Consider the following 21,098-nt stretch of genomic DNA (forward strand, 5'->3'; position numbering starts at 1 on the left):
AAAGGCTCCATACTAAGTCAATAAGATGCGTCAGTCAAAACCAATAGCTTAATTTAATTCATTTAGAAGACTGTGGACTGAAAATAATCAGTAGCTTTGCTATTGTAAATAATTATTATTTACAGTTTGTTGAAGTCGTTTCACTTTTCAGTACATAGCCTATGTAGTTTTTCTATTTACCTCTATTGCTTTTGTTTAATTTAAAAGTTGGGCATTTGACCTTTTGGTTAACATAGGCTCTTGTAGAAACGGCCCATGTGCTGCTGGGCTTAATTATAGACTACAGCACTAAATACTGCTGGTAAGTCTGTGTTGTGTTGTACATAGGCTACTCTAAAATGTACAATTTCTTATTTTATGTAAACATAATTTTTCCTCATTTATTTGTTAATTCATTTATGTTTTTGAAAAGGAGAACAAAATTCAGTAGTCACTTAAATCTATAAATATTTATCTGACTGTAAATTAAAAAGGTAATCTTTTACATTACAGTACAGTTCCCTTTGCACTGCTGCATGCAGATGCACCGTCTGCCATTGTGCATGCCTCACCGTCCCCTTCCTGTCATCTGTGTACATAATGGATGTCCATCTGTGAGACACTCATAAACAGAAGAAGGAGATGCAGATGTTAGCAGGACAATGCAGATGGCACACATCTCTCTCGCTGTCATTGCACGTTACACATTTTTTAATGTAAATAATTATGTAAATACATTGCAGCTAATGTGGAGAGTGATTTTAAGCAATTTTAAGTGTAAATCTAAGAGTTCCTTGGAATTTCAATCTGTGTAATGCAATTTGGATTAAAGTTAAGTTATAGTTTAAAGGGATAGTTCACCCAAAAATGAAAATTTGATGTTTATCTGCTTACCCCCAGGGCATCCAATATGTAGGTGACTTTGTTTATTCAGCAGAACAGAAATTATGATTTTTAACTCCAGCCGTTGCAGTCTCTCAGCCGTATAATGCATGGCAATGGTAACAAAATCTACGAGAGTAAAAAAAAAACATGCACAGACAAATCCAAATTAAACCCTGCGGCTCGTGACGATACATTGATGTGTAAAGACACAAAATGGTTGGTCTGTGCAAGAAACTGAACAATATTTATATAGTTTTTTATCTCTGATTCACACAATGTCCGAACTGTTAGAACTCTTGTGAATGCGCTTCACAGCAGCAGGTGCATGAGGCGTCTTCTTCTTCTTCTTGCTTTATGGCGGATCGCAGACTTATAAATGCATTACCGCCACCTATCTCTCAAGTGGACCATTGACACTCTGTCTACAATCTCAATTAGGAGTGTCAGTGGTCCACTTGAGAGATAGGTGGCGGTAATGCACTTGACGTCACCCGCATTGTCCATGACGTCACCCGTAGACTCCTGAAGAGCATTTTTGAAGCTCAAAGTGTGCAGAGCGGGCCGTCGTCATCTTTGCAGCGCGTCACAGCGCGACTCTCCCGGATAATCAAAAATGGGCAAAAAGGCGGGAGCTGGTTGCTGAAGCCACGCCCACCTAGCTCGACGGCAGTGTCAGGAGCGGCAATCCACCTGTCACTCAAGTGGCCATGCCCTTAATTATGCAGAACTTTAAGGCTTAATATAATTTAAATGGATGAGTTATACAAAAATTCACCCCCCTCACAGTTGTCATGAAGGGCAAAATTAGCAATATAGACCAAAATAATTTTTTTCTGCTGTAAAGTTGGGAATTTTAACATGGGGAGTCTATGGGACTGACTCTCTTTTGCAGCCAGCCTCAAGCGGCCAGTCGATGAATTGCAGTTTTAGTCACTTCCTTGTTGGCTTCACGAGAAAGAGCGGGAGGTTGCCGCTCGGTTCTACTGAAGAAACAAAGTGACCTACATCTTGGATGCCCTGGGGGTAAGCAGATAAACATCAAATTTTCATTTTTGGGTAAACTATCTCTTTAAGTCACCTCATCAACAGAACAGTTGAAAGTCTTTGCCAAAAGCAGTTTCTCTGTGCTTTGTTATACCTTATATGTTTAAAAGCCTGTGTCTAGTCTCTGGAGTGTATTTGTACAGTGGAAACTCTCTGGTGTCTTTTGCCAGCACTTTTGGTGCCAAGATATGCTTTACTGGATAGGATAAAATAGATTCAGGAATAGTACAAAGGTTGAGATCACACCCCATATTTTAGATGAATACTTGAATGAGTGGTAGCCTTCCATTTAAGTCCACAGCAAATGCTCCAGACTTGGTGTCGTAAAACAATAAAACCTTTTCACCATTGTGTCGCCTATAAAAATGCTAATAATTGTCTGTTCATGAGGTTAGTACTTCAGATGTGATTAAATACAGCTTAAATAGTGAAAAACAGTGAAAGTGATAGCTTGTCCCTAGAAGGCTGAGTGTGCTTTCTCTTCCACCCGCTGCTTCCCAGCAAATGGCTTTCTGGGGGTTCATGAAAAGCATGCTGGACCTTCTGGGCATGTCCATCAGTTACAAGCTGACATTTTTGATGTGTTCAGTAAGCGACAGAGAGAAATATGCATAGAAAAGATAGCTGTTCTCTGTGTTCTTCACCCAGGGCTGTTGTGGACGAAGACACGTTGCCCTTCCGTATGTGCGTAGGTTCGTTTTAGTTGTAAGGTACCACATGAGAAAAGTATGTTTTAAACAGCATCTAGTGTGTTCCTAAAGCCAGTTTATCATCACTGTATAGTGATGGGAAAAATTCCAGACGGGGGTCCCAGAGTAATCCGCATGGGTACCAGGACAGGCATGCTGTCGAGATGAAACATGCTGAGTCTTTGAGCAACAGGAGAACGGCACATGTCCGGTCAGCCAACCCGAGTAACCCAGAGTAACATGCAGAAACAGCTGAGCGACTGTGGGTGCGAGTGAATGGAGGACCCCACTGTCACGGAGCTGAAATATGTCCCATTCAACCCACCACAGATACTCAGCATTGAGAACAAATGTGGAATGCTCACCCACAAACATTCGTCTTGAGATTTCATTCACTTCATATGTGTAGGAGGTGAAGATGATTATAAAAGTGTCAGTTGAGTATGAAACATTTTGCATTTTCAGTATTAAAAACAAAGTCATACATGTTAAAAGGAAATCTCAGAGATTCTTATGAAATGGAAATCCCTCTGAAAGAAACATGAAAGGTGTTTTTTCTTTGTTTTTTTTCTTCTGTGCTTATCCTGCTTTTATTAATTTGTATCTTTTGGAAAGCAGTGACAGATGCGGAAGAAAAAGCCTAGAACTAACAGATTCGCAAGTCAGGAATGGCAAGCATGTGCATTCCCTAAATGTCAATAAGACTTCCATGTATAAAATGGGCATTGATCAAAATAGTTCCTGACTGCTGTGCTGGATATACTGGAGCTCATGCAAAGGAGCAGGATTACTGACTACTGAATCATCAATGAACTGACTTTAGCTGGAAAAATGACTCTTTGTTATTGTCTTATTGCATTATTGACTAACTATTTTCCTGTTTGACACTGTAAAGTTGCTTTGACACAATCAGTATTGCATAAAGCGCTATACAAATAAAGGTGGCTTGACTTGACTAGTATTGAATTGTTTTATATTGTTGTCTTATATTGTATTATTTAATGTATTCTTTGTATTTTACATGTCTTTTTAAACTGTTGTAGCAGTGCATTCTAAATAACATTTATTATTATTATTATTATGTTGGTAATTTAAGTTGTAGTAACTAATTTTCTTGTTAACTTTTGGAAATTGGGCAGTTTTGTGGTTACCCCTTTGCATAAGATGTGGTTAGCTTTGTTGAGTAAACGCTACATTGGCTCTAGCCTATATAAGCAATGATTGCTCTAATGATAGGTTATCTCTTACTTGTTCATTAAATTTGCTTGTTTAAAAAAATGTAACTTATTTAACAAGCAAATTTAATGAACAAGTAAGATATTACCTATCATTAGAGCAGTCATTGCTCATATAGCATGTTCAATGTTAGCTGTTGATTTTAACTGAAATACACAAGAATAATTGGTTCCAGGACCAGCACTGAATATTTGGAACAATTTAATTTTCTTGAGTAATAAACTTAAAAATCTGTGTTTATGCTACAAATGATTGATTTCCTCAATAGGTTGTTGGTTGAACATTAGATGTAAAACATTCTTCAAAAGATCTTTTACACATGAGCCAACACATTATTTTTTAGAGTGTAAAACATTTTTCAAATGTTCTTTTCCACAGAAGAAAAAAAAACATGGATTTGATTTGGAATTCATTTTAGTAAATTTTTTTAATCTTCCCTTTAAGTATGTTTTTTTTATTTTTCGAATTATATTTGATTTTTGACTTTCTTATTACTAATATTTCTTAAACAATGTTCATGTAATTATCATAATACATAATTAGTGCTTGTACTGTATATTGCCTTTTCAACCCCTTCACTAATCAACATACAGTCACACCCTTCCTAATTAAAGTTTGGGTGATAATTTCCAAATACTGAAGACTATTTAGATAATTTCCTGTCACTGATTTCTATCTTATCACATCCTTCCGAAGGAAAAGGCTGCGCCTGTGCAAATTCCTCAGCTTTGTCTTTGCCATATGCTTTTTTGATGTAGGTAAATCAGTTGGATACTGTCGGCTTCATGCAATAATTACTTATTAACCAATTTCAGAGACTGAGATAATGAGTGTCTCTTTCCCCTTCAATTTTCTTTTTTAAATCGACTTGTTTGATGTACAGAGCGAATTCAAATCGAATGATTATTTTTTTATAATTATTATTGCTAAAAATAGAAACAGATCATCTGACAGTCGCTGGAATCAAATACGCTCTCTATGGAAACAAGCCATGTTTATAAGCTCAGAAATACATACGACATTAATAGTTTAAATAGAACTGAAATTCTAATTGTGATATTTTCTGTTGGTTTTATATCACATAAAAACTAAGGTGGCGTTAAAACAGAATGCATTTTTGCATTTCACTCTGCTGCTTTTCCATTGATTTTCTATGTAAACACGTAATTGTGCTTGTGTCTGACGTCTTTTGCAAAGTCTGCCGCATAACACACCATTCTAAAAATGCACTGCTAAACGTTTATTCATTCCACTGTCCTGCATCTAATGATGTGTAAGGACAGTAAATAACTAAGATTTTTGTCTTGGTTAAATGGAGTGGCAACTTCATTGAGTTCCTCCCATGTAACATCTGCCATTTACACACTTCGTATTTGATGTTCCCTATCACGAGTACAAATGTTGACAGATAGAACAAACTAACTCCTATGATTCACCTTGGTGACAATGATTTGAATCCCTCACAGCAGATATCAAGTTCTAAATTGAGTGCTGTGAAGAGCTGATGTCTTTGGCATGGTGATAAAAAAAGACCCGCAAATGGATTTGTTGACTGTTCATATCAGAGTTTATTAACTGTAATAAAATAATTATGCCTGAAAAATAAACACAAATACAAAAAAACAAAATCAAACATTAGTGACTGTGAGAGATGATGTGTGGCTGTACAAGAAACTCCAATACATGATACGAAACTCTATCAACAAACAGCTCATCCGATTGGATTTATTATCTCTCCATCGAATTACTCTTTGTCATTTTTATGACTCAGACCCGCAAACAGTCAATCATAAGAACAATTTATCACCTGCTCGACGGCCCACTTTTTCATTGGGATCGCACAGCTGTTCACCAGAACGGAGAAAATCTATTACCCTAGCCTATTTCAAATAAATTTTTAACGATTTCCATTTGTAGCGCCTTTAAGCCTATATTTTTTAAAGAGCAATAGCTGCAAAATACCTCTCTTAAAATAGTGCCTCCACTGCCTCGGATGTGCATCAAAGTATGATTACAGTTGATAAGTTAAGGCAACATAAACAGAGCAACCTTAATGAGAATCTTATTTGCAGTGTAACTCCTCTCTGGGTTAAAATCCACCATTAGCACCAGATTTGTTATGTGCGTTTAGCCGACTGGTCAGATTGCACTGACAGATTGCGCTCAGACCATCTGGCAGGACGGCGTTAAGGCCACCTCATAACGCTTCTCACACTTACTTGCTAAGTTAACAGGGATGAGTTTGAAAATAAAACCAGGCAACCCATAAAGCTGAGCTTAAACTTTTTTATGACAGCCACAGGCGAATTAGATCTATTTCAAGATGCCATCTGATTCACAAAATGCTATTAAATCTGAGCATCTGTATTTAAAGATTAAGATGAAACTTCAAAGTCTTTAGTTGAGTCGGATTACTATCATTGTAGCACCCCCATAGACTTTATGCAGAGCAGTCGGACAAAATCAGAGTAAAAAAAGCAAGTTACTCTTTAATACAACCTTAATGGTTTGCTTATGTTTTGAAAAGCATGTTTGATTCCCCCAGTGGCCTCAAAACTTAAACAAACTTTGTAATAGTATGCACTGAGTACAGCTGTTTGGGGTTTGAGAGCGTGTCCTGAACAAGTAGGTGCCTGGGATATTTGTCATTATGCCAGACATTGGTTGAGATCTTTCTTCTCGGTGGCACAGAGGTGTGTATGTATGCCTATGTACTGTATGTACAGTATATTTAAAAGGCAATATAAGTTTGTTTTGACTAGTGCTTTTATGGATAATGATTTTAAGCAGGATTACTTTTACTGACAATAAAGTAGTTTGATCATGACGCCAATTTGTAGGCCAATGCGGAAAGCTCTGGAATTCCAAATGAGTATTTATGAATATAGTGGTTGCCAAATTATGAGAACCATGAAAATTAAAGGGATTGATCACCCCCAAAAAAATGTCATCATTTACCCACCCTCATGTCGTTGCAAACTGGTATGACGTTCTTTCTTCTGTAGAATACATAAGAATGTATTTTGAAAAATTTCTGTTTTTTTGTTTTGCTTGTTTCTGTGCATACAGTGAATGTCAATGTTGTTTTAAATCACACTCTCTCTAATTTGCAATATAAAAAAAAAATAAATATAAATTATATATAAATTAATTCTAATTTATATTTCATCAAAAATCTACATACTATCTATATAAAATGCAAAACTACACAAAAAAATTCATATTTGTCTATGATTCTGTAGCTTAAGTATCATGGCAAAAAACTCATGGCTAGTTTTCTGATATGTAGTTTTTCAAAATTGAGATTTATACATCATCTGAAAGTTGAAAAATTTGTTTTCCATTGATGTATGGTTTGTTAGGATAGGACAATATTTGGCAGAGTACAACTATTTGAAAATCTGGAATCTGAGGGTGCAAAAAAATCTAGATATTGAGAAAATTTGCCTTTAAAGTTGTCCAAATGAAGTCTTTAGCAATGCATATTACTAATCAAAAATTAAGTTTTGATATATTTACCGTATGAAATTTACTAAATATCTTAACTGAACATGATCTTTACTCCTATACAACTAAAAGATTTTTGGATAAAATTAAAATCAGTCATTTTGACCCATAAGATGTATTTATGGCTATTGCTACAAATATACCCCAGCGACTTAAGACTGGTTTTGTGGTCCAGGGTCACATATCTGACGGTTACACATAGCAGTTTGTTCAGGGTGTCCCCAGGCGAACATGTTATCTCAGAGATTTGGCCTGTAGCAGACAATACAGGTTGCGTGTTTACATCAGCGTATACCAAGATGACCTTAAAAGGAGTTGCTAAGATAGGGTGCATGAGACGCTTCCTGCAGGAAACTAATCAGTCAGTAGCCTTTAAGAAGATTTACTGAGACTTAAGACATCCTAATAACGTGCAGAGATACGGAAACAATGCCAGAATGCTTGATGTAATTAAAAGATCTTACTGTAACTAACCAAAGTCGAAAAGATGCTGTTGTTATTGATGTTTTCTGGAACATCAGAGCAAAACAGAGTGCAAAAACAAATACAGAAGGAATGTAAAGGTGTAGCTTTGTAACTTTGGTTTAATGCATACATTTAAATTGAGTGTTATACAGATGGGGTGGAATGTTTTCCCTATTCTTTAATTTAATTGGTTATCAAAATATTTAATGTAGTTTCATGTATGTATATATCAGAGTAGCAGTGCTCAGGCAAGACCTGGATTATAATTTTGTTTGTGCATCGATTTAGTATTAGATATACACTGCAAAGAGTGATGTGTATTTGCTAGCTTTATTGCACAACATTAACAGTCTGTATCTGTTGGTCTGTACTTGACCTCTTCATTGGCAAAGCTCTGGGAGTGTGCATAGCTTGGGGGATGTTCACATAAATAGTTGAAATGATTGGCTGTAGCAATTTTTTCCTAATGCCCTATGATCATTTCTGTCTCAGGAACTGCAATTGCATTTGCATAAATTGTCAGAGAATTTCTAATTATGCTGATGCCTAAATTGAATTTCTGTGAAGGTTAGTTTCAATCATTTGCCACACTTAGCATTTTCTCCTTTTTTCTGTTTTTGTGTACCCAGTTTTTGTTGTTGTTGTCTAAAAGATTTTAACTAATTTAAAAAAAAATAAAAAATCAAATAACAGTTTACTGTTTTATTTTACTAGTATTTTGTGTTTTTATCATGATGCAGTGCACCAATTTGGATGAGTTTATTGTGTTTAAATTCAAAGCACTGAACTAAAAGAGGATGGATGCCACATTGTCTGAGGACGCATTGTGTGGTACCTAAATTACAGCTTCCCTTTGTAGTTCTGTGGACTGAAGAACAAAGAGAACACTGATGTGTGGCTTCTTGAAATATTAAAACATAAAGCAGTAGAGAAAGAATAGAGACAACAAATAATTTATGGCGAAAATAAGGCCCGAGAAGAAACTCAAATAATGCCTTTTAGCTTGGCCCCTTGAAAGCACAGGCCCAAATAGCCATTGCACTCCTCAGAAGTAAAAGTTTTCACCAAAGTTGAAAAAAGACCCCTTTTCTTCCTCTTTTCCACTGCACAAGCACAATGATCTTATGGTTCTGTGCACATTCATGGAATTTTCACTTGGAATCCCCAATTTTGAGCGAATGAACCTGCTTCAGACGTACAGTGAAATGAATTCTCTGCTACAGAGTCATTCATGCAGAAGTGGGCAACCATGCAGATTTATTTCTTATCAGCACCACTCAAGATCACTCCTCATATGTCTACAGAAAACATCCAAAAGTCTAGACAAAAAATTCAAACCAATCAAAAAACATCAGTTAAAAAAAAACACCATAAATCACTTATAAAATGTACTTATTCTTGGATAAGTTTCCTCTTAATGCTGGATGTTTGATCTGGCCACATTTCAGGAAAATGGAGTGCAGTTGTCTATCAGAAGTAGACATCACATGTGTTACACTTATCTTGGGTTGGGTTAATTATATATACTGCAATCCAAATTGCAGATTCCAAAATTACGTCAATAGAGTCAGAGATATTTTCAGCAGTTGAGGAAATACTATTCCCCTCGTAAAACTACCCTCATTAGTGAGTTTACATTGTATTCTCTCTGGGCAGCAAAGGCTTAAAGCAGATAAGCATCATGCACTCGGGACAGGACATTAGGCATTGGCAGGCACGCACATCTGGATCAACTGATGCAAAATGTATGCAATGCTAACTCAGTTTGCCCTCCAAACTGAATGTGTGAGGTAAAATGGCCTGCTCCATGTAACACATGTCTTCCTATCCTCATGGTGTGCATGTAATAACACCACCATGGCTGTTTGTTTCATGAACTCATGATTCTTATAAACTGGTTCTTTATAGTGAATTAAAATCATGCAGCACAACCAGTGTAATTCTAATTCTAATCTAAACAAATTACTCTTTTGAGCAGGTCCTTTTGGTGAATCGTTAAAAAAGCAGACAAGCTTAGGAGTGTGAATCAGTCTAATGAGTTCTCAATCCAACAGAGAAGTTACTGAATCATCATCAAGTTACCATTACCTCACATTACCATTTAAATGGCTATTGTAACCGAAAAATGTCCTTATGAATCAGAATCAAATCAAGAAATATACTTCTGGCTCAAGCTTCACTTGTACAGTAAGTGTGGTTATTTCCCTGATTCATTTAGACTTGTTAGCATCCAATTTACAAACTAGTGATTATTATGAAATGGCTCTTTTTAATGAATCAAACCAGTATAGTGCAATTCACAAACAAATAACTCACGGGTCCTTTTGATGAATCATTGAAAAAATACTGACAAGCAAGTTTGAATCAGTCTGATTAATTAACTGATTCCAACAGAGATTACTGTATCAATAAAGTACAAATTTCCTCACATTACCATTACTATTTACCATTTAAATGGACATTGTAAGTGAAAAATACCCATATGAATTGAATTAGAAAATGTCTATCGATACCCAGCTGAGTTTCCATACCAAGTCTCATGTTGCCTCATGAAAGAATGGAGACTTAGTTGGTTCACTTTATTTGAATACTCCTGGTTCAAGCTGCACTTGTAAGCATAGTGATTTATTTATTTTTTAAATTGGGCATGTTAACATCAGATGTGTCTGTAATCTCCATCCTTAATCACTGTGGCCTCCTGGGCCTTGAAAAAGCGCCAAAGCAGCTGAAATGTCACTGTTGGTAAATCATGAAGGATTGTGAGATCTCTGTCCAAGTTTTAATGCCGCCTCTGTGGAAAACCAAGAACATTTTATTATTTGAAATATGCTGCGTTTGTTTTTGCAAGTGTTAACACATCTGGCAAATCTGCAAATGGGTAAAATAGCAACAGAATCTGAGTGTTGAATAGAAGTACACACCCTTGCTCTGCTGCTATAGCCACATGATATCATTTGCTTTCCTGTGGTTGCATCAAGATCTCAGTCTTTTACATCCTCCCACGGTCCGCCAGAATGTCCACATTTGTTTTAGATGTCCGGGCAAGCGGATGGTCATCAAATGCTCCACATTTTCGCAGAGTGAGCAGGAGCAAAGCATTTCCCAAACAAGAGGGGATCTTCCTGAGCAGGTGATGAAGTGGTTCCTTTGGGGAGGTCACTGCTTGCGTGGTGCTCAGATGGTATGTGTCCCGAACCGTGAACCCCCCACTCTCACCCCACCTGTTTCACTGCAACATTCCCTCTCTGGCCACTTAGACGGCGTATGCAAACTATTTGAGTCTGAAGCATGCCTTTGCGAACATTTGTTGTTTCAGCCTAACTTGCTCTCTGTAATGAAAATAAAGATCTTTTTTTTTTTTTAAATTAAACACAATTATGCAAAAAACTTCTCAAAAAAACCCACAAAACTAATTGATTGATAAGTCAACAAAAAGTAACTGGGGTGTGGTTCAGTCTTGCACATGAAACTGAAGACGTTTATACGTAAAGCTACAAGCTGGGAAATTCTTACTGTTTATAATGGAATTTATATGATTACATAAGAATATTTTTCTTATGTAAAACACAAAACTAATTTTGATGCAATAACTATGAATGGGGAATGGAGAATTAATGCTTTAAAAAGGCCACGAAAAACACCATAAATGTATCATAAAAGTGGTTTATATGACATATATGTTAGAAGTCTTGTCTTCTGAATCCAATGTTTTATGTGAGAAACTGACTGAAATTTAAGTTTATACGTTTTTATTATTTAGTTATTTATATTATACACTACATAAATATAAATGATAAATTATATAGAAATTTAGATGATACACTACTGTTGAGGCATCAGTAATTTATTTTTATTAATACTTTTATTCAGCAAGGATTAATTAAATTGCTAAGAAAGTGACAGTAAACATTTATAATGTTAAAAAGATTTCTACTTCAAATAAATGCTCTTCTTTTTTGTTCATCAAACAACACAGCCATTTTCAAAAATGATTATAATAAGAAATGTTTCTTGAGCACCAGATCATGTGACACTTAAGAGTGAAGTAACAGCTGCTGAATATTCAGCCTGGCCTCAAAGGAATATATTATAGTTTAAAATATATTAACATATTAAACAGTTATTTCAAATTGTAATAATATTTCACAATAACACTGTTTTCACTATAATTTTGATCAAATAAATGCAGCTTCAGTGAGCATAAGAGACTCCTTTAAAACAATGAATTGCAGTTTGGGTATATAGCCATATAGGTTTAAAACGGAACATGATGACAGGATTGAATTTTTTGGCTGAACAACCCTTACAATCAGCAAACAAGGAAAGGTGCAACAGTTGTAGAAAGTCGACCCAGCCCTGAAAGTAGCTTTCCCCATTCGACCTCTCACCTGCAGTGTCTGTCCAAACACTGACTCACCTGTTGTCTATATTCTCAGACGGTCACACATTACCAGTGAACCTCGTGCCTGGCCGTTCTGAATTACCTCTGTGGATCTGGCATGAGGATGCACATTAATCTGACATCAAATTACAGTTCCTGAAAACAGATCCAAAAGCCTTACTCAAACAGGCGAGTCAGTTAGGGTGCTTTCACACTTGGTTCGCTTGCCTGGTCTGAAACCGAGTTTGATTGCTCCCCCTCCCCCTGCCCCTGCTGGACTGCATTCATATTATTTTATTACACTCCCATCCAAACAAAGTAAAAGTAACCCTAGTAAAAACAATCAGGGTTTTTCCTGGGTCAAAATTGGTCTTCGGTGGTGGCTGACCGACATGGTCATCCACACACAGTAAAAAATACCCTAGTACCCACATAATCCGTGAGCCCAATATTGATAATAAATGTTAAATTTAAAATAAATACAAAGAAACAGTTTGTGATTTTTTTCTTATCCTATTTATTCATGAAAAAACGATCACTGTCAGGCTAGATATTAAAAGAAAGTGATTACAACTTAATTACATGTAAACATCATCGATACCAAAGTATATTTGAAATGTCAAAGGTATCACAATTTATCTATTTACAAATTATGCAATTATCAGACACAGATATTACCTGTCACTCTCACTGTCATCCTTTCGTGTCCTCTTTGCAAAAAAAAAAGCTGTGATTTTTCCATGACTGGCTTTCATAGTTTTGAAAGATAAAATCCTTTTAATAGACCTGATAATCATTTTAGTATAATCATATCAATTAAAAAGTAGCATTAAAAACGTAGCATTAAAAGGTGTAATAGTGTAATTTTTTACCATATAAAATTTTATAAAATTAGCAGCTAGCTAGCAACAGCTTGCTTTGTGCTTTGGTCTAGTTTCATTTCACTCCAGTCTAACGTTAAACTAAATGATTTTATAGGTAATTTACTACACATTGTCATAGGCCTATACATACTGTGGATTATTAAGGCTAAATTTTACTAAACACTCTTGCTAAATGGGGTAAGCACACTTACTTTCTCATTTCAGATGTGTATGTTCTTCTAAGAAGTTATACACCGATTCAGACACTGACGGGCAGACCGATTGCTTTAACCATTCATTATAATGAATCGCTCAAAGGAGTCATTAGGTCGTGAATCGGACTTTAGCGGACATGTTGTGTGGGAATCCTGGCTGTTAGGACATTGCGAAAGATTTGTCAACACACACACACACACACACACACACACACACACACACACACACACACAAACACTTCATAACTGGATAGATTATTTTTTTTTTTTTTGCGTTTATTTAAAGTTATGTCAGCTGCATGTGCGGAATGCTTGTCACAAGTTGTAAGAGAAGAATGCAATTCACACCCAGTGGTAATTCAGCAAAAATATTCTCCGAAGGCACCACGTGAAACATGGATTCGGTCTTCCGACCTTTAGGATCAGTTGATTCTGATGCGAGGGAGAGAGCAAAGACAGAACTGAAGACGGAGAGTGCGCGCGCGGGGGAGGGGCGCTGTGCTATGGAGACAGATAAGTCTCAAATATAATTCACGCAAAAAACACGATTCACACATGCGTAAACAATTTCACATGCATGAAACCTAATTCACGTACACACAAAAAAAATTAACGTGCGTGAAAAAAAAAATATATTCACAAAAAGCAATTCACATGCGCAAAATAAAAATATATATTCATAAAATACATTTCACAAATGCAAAACACAATTCGTAGATATACAACTGTGCATAAAAACCTTTGAATGTTTAAAATGTACGAGTGTCTGAATGTACAAATCGTCATTTACTACGAATCCACTCGGATTTGTGTGTGTGTGTTTTTGAGAATTTCCTGGCAGAGCTCTCTTCCCACGTGGGTCTGTCGTACTCTTTAGCCAATCAGATGCGAGCTTACCATTCAACCAATCATATCATAAGCCACTGAGAGTGCATTCAAGGAGCACGATCCTTTTGCACAATATGGATTAATTAGAACGGAAATTAAGCCTTTACATCAGTAAATCCCATAGACAGTAAAAGAAATGGACACAGCGACCCAATTGGAAAAACTCAATTGAGGACAAGTGAAAGCCCATTTTTAGCGATTTTTTTTAGAACTTCCGTTTCTGAAGCGCAGACTCAAACTAAGCTTGATGACATCAGCAACCTGTCTGACAGATGTAAATCTTCTAGTAGCTGTGCGTGCAAACTGCCATCGTTAATCTTGCAGAGACGGCGAGCTTGAGCAGGGAGTTCTTCGCGTGAGTGCGCAGGAGTAAGTATTCTGATTAATTATTTTGTATAGTATTTTTAAAATGTAACGCCAGGGCTTCTATGGGCTTCTCTCTTGACGTCTCCCCGATTGCCTGCGAGCTTCTGAATGCACTCTCGGTGGCTTATGATATGATTGGTTGAATGGTAAGCTCGCATCTGATTGGCTAAAGAGTACGACAGACCCACGTGGGAAGAGAGCTCTGCCAGGAAAGTCTCAAAAACACACACACACAAATCCGAGTGGATTCGTAGTAAATGACGATTTGTACATTCAGGCACTCGTACATTTTAAACATTCAAAGGTTTTTGTGCACAGTTGTATATCTACGAATTGTGTTTTGCATTTTTGAAATGTATTTTATGAATATATAATTTTATTTTGTGCATGTGAATTGCTTTTTGTGAATATATTTTTTTTTTCACGCACGTGAATTTTTTTGTGTGTACGTGAATTAGGTTTCATGCATGTGAAATTGTTTACGCATGTGTGAATCGTGTTTTTTGCTTGAATTATATTTGAGACTTATCTGTCTCCATACTGTGCTCGTTCTCTCCGTCACTCCGCCTGTAGCCTGCTTCACTCACAAAACACAATTACCGATCAAATTAGGCTTTGGCGGGACAAAAAATCGTTTTGGCGGCCGCCAAAAAATTTTCAATGTAGGAAAAACCCTGGCTGTTTATCCCGTTGCTTAGTAACGATGGTGCAGTAGAAGGTGGCAAATGCATAACATTGCTCTCTGCACTTTTATATATTTACGTTTTTTGAACCGTTCGTTTTGTTTACAAAGCTTCGGTACATAAAGGCACTTACGTCTTACGAATGTATTGCAAATGCTCTAAAGAATGCTGAAGACAAACAGAAACGAGATATACAACTCTCTGTTTGCAGCGCGTCAGTCACGTTCGTCAGGAAAGTGAGTGAAACACACATACATACAAACAAACACATTTTTATCAAATAATACGTCATTAATAGCGGTTTACTTTCACGATTTGGTACAATTGCGTTCACATCAGCAGTGAACCGTACAGGAGTTCACATGAACCGTACCCCAGACCACCCTATTTAAGTGGACTCGGGTACGGTTTGTGGGTGCGCACCCAAGTTTGGAAGACAGCGTTCACATAATCCAAACTAACTCTGACATCAATTGAACCCGTGTGCACACCAAAAGTAGTGTGTAAGCACCCTTAAACACAGTACACATCACCCTGAGAATAGACCCTCTCTTGTTTACCCTTTGGAGATTAAAAAAAAAATGCTTGGAAAACTGTCGCAAGACAATCTGAGTACTTGTGTCTGATGTTGTGTAGTTTCATATGCATGTTAATTAATTTACTCAGATGAACAGGTTTTCTGGTGCATTTTAGTTTTTCCTGAAAACCTCAACGTCTGTGTGTTTGGCCGTTTTCCCAAATGATAGGCTTGCATAACTAGCTATATACAGTATTTGCAGAACTGTGTTCATGGATTGATTGGGTTTGTGGTCCTGATGTAAATCTCTCTGTGCTAGTACATCATTTGTACTGAAGCAAAGCGAAGTTGCTGGAGAGAGAAGGCGTATTTTATGGTGTTGCTAGAGCCAGAAGAGAATGTGGCCTGTAGCCTACATTTGCAAATGAAAAGAGAGAAGTGGTCATGTAGAAACCTTTTTGCAGATTATACTACTTATATAGCAGCAAATTACATTTTTTTTTTCAGATTGTTTTAAAATCTGATTAAAATGTATATGATTTAAAGAGAAAATTTAAATAAAATAAAATATAAAATGCATTATGTGCAACACAAAGGAACATTATGCAAAAATATATATACTAATACATTTGATGGGGCAGGAGCTAAGATCCTCATTTTATACTTTTCTAGAATTCTCTATATTGTAAATGTATGATGAAAAGAAATCAATCCACAATTACTGATACAAACAAAAGTTATGCCTCAGCCAATAGTCATATTGATTTAATTTTTAAATGCAATCTATTTTATAACAGATGCATGTGGCAGAGGTAAATATTTTTATAACAGCAGCAACAACTTCAGCTCCAACTGTTCAGCGAGTAGCACTACACAACATGGCTTTTGTACAAAAGTGCAAACAAAAGGCAATTAACAAGAGATGCTATGGGGGGCCAGCTCTGTACAATAGACAATGAGAGTTCAGGGGTTTTTGCTTGGCTTGCTGTTTAATCACTAAATTTATCTTCAATAGAGAATTAAATACTCCCTCCTTTACCACAATTAATTATATATTCATCCTTCTTATTTATTTTTAACTGCTCAGTAAGAGACTGAGATATTCTCTTGTTTACTCCACGGTTTTTAATATATTTCATTTATAATTTGGATATATATGTCTTAATGTGTTATATAACTTTTTTAGTTAGATTATTGTGTGTAAAAGTTACAGTTACATGATTTGCATGCCACATTTCCTAAAATCCTAAAAAACTTGTTTAACCTTTTTTAAAATTACCTAAAAACTTTTTTTCACCAAATGTTTATTACATTTGTGAAACGTAACAATATTCCCCCTTACAAAGAGTCACCCCCAGGGTTCTCTTTTCACCTACCCCATTGCATTCTGGGGCATTTCTTTTGAACAGGAAATGAGGAGGATTATGTGCATATCCCTGCTAAATCAACAAGTCTCCAGCGACTGTGGGGTGGCATTATTCAGCTGTCAGCCAATCCGCACCTCACTGCTACACAATTCACATGCTCAACAATAGATGCTGTTTCCAGCACTGGGACCTTTTAGGGCTTGAACAGCTGAGAGACTATACGAGTTAATGTCCATTAAACATCATCAAACACTATAACAAATTAAAACAACACATTTATATATCAAAATACGCCTATGTATTTGTCACAGTCCATTATTTAGAGAAACATGCAGGCCGCAGTACGGCTGCAATGACGCTTGTATGTATTGCTCTAATCCATCATCGTAAAGACGTCATCAGAAATCCAGACACATCACCATCTCATAATGTTTAATGTCACGAGTTACAAAAAAGAGAAGGCTTCTCTTTTTGTTTCAAAGCAAACGCTTGTACGGCCACTGCTCTTGAAGAAGGTTCTGGCAGAAATTACAGTCCTAATTAGGATTAAGGAAGAGTTCAGTGTGCTTGAAACTAAAATGTGAGGCATTTGCAATGAGAGGGATGACGCCATCTGTGCTAAAAGCAGTGAGCAGCTAATTCTGGAACTGAGTGCGACACGATTTACAGATTTCGGTTGGAGCCGCCTCACGGCGAATACAGGATCCTCCGATCAGCTGATTTGGGAAGCTAAATTAGGGACTTTTATCACTGACGGAGGAGATAAGCATAACCTAAATATTGTGTGCATGTATGCAAATGCATTTCATATCTCTCATTATCAGTTTCTGTGAAAAGCAGTTGTTAAAATGGCATCTGAGAGCCACGAGGGTGAAAAATAAACCTCCAGTAGATCTTATCGGGGGAACGGTCAGTGCTCAGCTGGCCACGAATGGCACAGGAGGAGATGCACAGCTCTGACTTACCTGCAAACAAAGCCAACTATTAACAACCGCTAAAAACACCAAATGCTTCTCAAACCTTAAACAAATAGCAAAAACAACTCAAATGGTAACCTGTTCTCACCCCTGTGGAAAATAACTCATGGACTTGTTACGTAGAACTGCCCTCTGAATAATCACTAACCTGTATTGGGAGACGTTTGATGATGGTGGTTAATTGAGCCTGCATTTTAACCCTAAACCCCAAGGCCATTTTATTAAAAAGAAAAGAAATAATATATTAATACTACACTACATTACCTATCCAAACCAAACATAAAAAAAAAAAAAAAAAAAAAAAAAAAAAAAAAAAAAAAAAAATAAAATAAAAAAAGACTTTTATTTTATTCTACAATTAACTACTTTTATTTGACTTTTTCAGATTTTTTATTTATTTTATGTTATTTTTTTTATTATTTATTTATTTATTTCAATCCATTCTGCTTGTCCTACATAGGGTTGCAGGGATGCTGGAGCATCTTGGACTGAAGGCAGGGAAGCACCATGGAGAGATGACCAGTCCATAGTAGTTTTTATTTTAAAATGTTATTTTTATTTTATTTGATAAATATACATTTTATAATGTTTTGGCATTTAGTCTTTTAAAAGATAAAACAGTAAATTAAATCTTAACAGAACTTCCATAGTAGTTTCAAAAGCATATGAATGGCACAAAAATTTTTTGTTCTACCATCAGGCCCTGTCCTGATTAATTTAGTATTAATTCACTCCCACTGCCTGAAACTGTGTCACAAAACAAAGGTTTCGACTGGTGTTCATGTGGACTTCAACCATGTGATGTGTCACACTTAACAAGGGGTCTGTTTTTATTGGAAAAAAGCGGCGATCTAATCAAGCCCAGTTATGTAACTGGAATGTGAGGTGAAAAGTACTTCTAATATGATATATCTGTGAAATTCATTTCCCTGTATTGCTTTACGGTGCCAAAATATAGTATTTCCAAATGCAATCAAATGAAGCTATGCTCAGTTATTTTGATCTTCCATCACTAAATCATACCTGACTGTCAAAATCTCACCTCATTTGAAGCTTGTTGCCATGCAGAAGGGACATAAAGGGATACAGGACAGAGATGTGGAATGGGAGATACGCACACCAGTCCTGTGAACTCCAGTCGGCTGGAGGACAAAAGGAAAGGGGGCCTCCTGCAGTAACTAATGCTGACGCAAAGTGACATGTACTCAGGCATTCTGTGACACCGCTGCCCCTCTCTCACTGGCTCAAATCAAGATTAGTCTTTGACCTGGCTAGATCATAGGGGAACTCGGCTGGAGTCTAGCACTCAAATACCTCAAAGAGAGTCTATAGCATCCACATTTGAATGCAAAAATGACAAATGCAAAGAGCAGAGCCTCTGGCAAAAAGTGAACTGTCACAGACCACCAAATTTAGAAGTAATGCAAATAAATCCTGTTGCACGTGACAGTGCAATCTAGTCTAGTCTACCTAGATTTACCTCATCTAAATAAATAAAATGCTTCAGGCTAGCTATGTATCTAAAAATGGTGTAGAAAAAATTTTCACTCAAAAATTGCTGTCATGTTTCACATTTACAAAGAAATGGCACATTGAACAGAATGAAAACATGAAACTATGAAGTAGTAAAACTGATTTTCAGTGTAATTTTATGTAAATGTTCTCCAATCTTCTACTTTCAACTTCAAAAAATGTTTTATTACAGTATATATAATAGTATTTACATTTTAAAAATATTTTTCAATATTTAGTTAGCTTATTTTTGGGATATATAATATATATAAAGTAGGACATATATGTTGAACGATGTCTTAAGCTGTTGAATGCCGGTGGTGTGTTTCTAAGACACGGTCAAATTAAAAACAGTCACACTTTTAAAAACTTTTTCTAGATTCCCCTGCTCTTCATCTAGTTGTTTTTGAACACAGGAACACTCCTTATGTAAAAGATCTCTAAGAAATATAAAAGTGAAAAAAAAAATATTTAAAAAAGGTCTTTACAAAGACAATGAACATTCCTCCTGCTAGACCACAGCAAGTCAGTGTTGTGTTTTCATTAGAGGTGCACTGCAAGAGGAATGCCTGCTTGTTCTACACTTGCACTTTGAAGTGACGCCTAGTGACATTTGCTCAGCAGCTGAAGGAATATCAGAGGTATTTTCGTTGTGGAGATTGCCTTATCATTGCTGAACACTACTATTTTTAGTCTTGGTGGAACAAGAAACAAACCCATTTCTTCTGTGATAGAAATCTAGCAGTTCACAACAGAGCAATGGGACTTTGGGAATATGTTGCATAACAGAATCTTTTCCTTAAGTGAATAGAAACCAGAGAATACAGATAGATCCAACATGAGGGTTAAATAGAAATAAACAAGATGTACAGCCGAAGTAATGACTGTGTCTAGCTCCCTGAGGTACCTTCCTCTCAGCTTTCATTATTAGATGTATTCACTTGAGATTAGATGAAACAGATGAGTCTGAGAGCACAACAAGAGGTCATTACTGTCATTTCTCAAGCAACTTAGGAGTTTCAGACTGTAAGCGACTGAATATTCAACTTCAGACTTCTAAAAATGAAAATTTTCTCTTCGTAATCTTATGTGCTTATGCGAAAGAGTCTTTGTTGAGCTTTTCTGACTTGTAACACCCATGCAGACACAACCATAGCAGACCTAAATTGAGGACCTGTTGAGGTCATCCATTTTGGCTGCGTCAGGAGAGTAAGAGCCATCCACAGCTGTAAAAACACCACCATTACTGACTCAAAGCTGAAACCTCTACACTTTTGTTTTCATGAGTTCTGAGAGAATTGACTAAGCTACTTTCCCTGGTGCAGGTGGGATGTCCTACGCAGGATTATATGTAGAGGGGGTTTAACACTGCTATGTCAAGTATTGAGGTGACTGGCTTCACAAGTAGCCTTATCTCAACAGAAATGCATCTCCACATGCGATTTTTTCCCTTGTAAATTTATGCTCATTAGAGAATATTGGAATACAGCGGTCACTGATATTCTTGCTTGGAGTAAAGTGACT

At 36.5% G+C, this 21,098-nt stretch overlaps 1 protein-coding gene across 1 annotated transcript in view; it reads left to right on the forward strand.

Annotated features, from left to right (window-relative positions):
• jam3b (junctional adhesion molecule 3b) overlaps positions 1-21,098 on the forward strand; it is a 31,958-nt gene that overhangs the window by 1,023 nt on the left and 9,837 nt on the right. The window lies entirely within an intron of this gene.

Source organism: Cyprinus carpio, chromosome A21 (assembly GCF_018340385.1).
Source record: "Cyprinus carpio isolate SPL01 chromosome A21, ASM1834038v1, whole genome shotgun sequence".
NCBI classification, from domain to species: domain Eukaryota; kingdom Metazoa; phylum Chordata; class Actinopteri; order Cypriniformes; family Cyprinidae; genus Cyprinus; species Cyprinus carpio.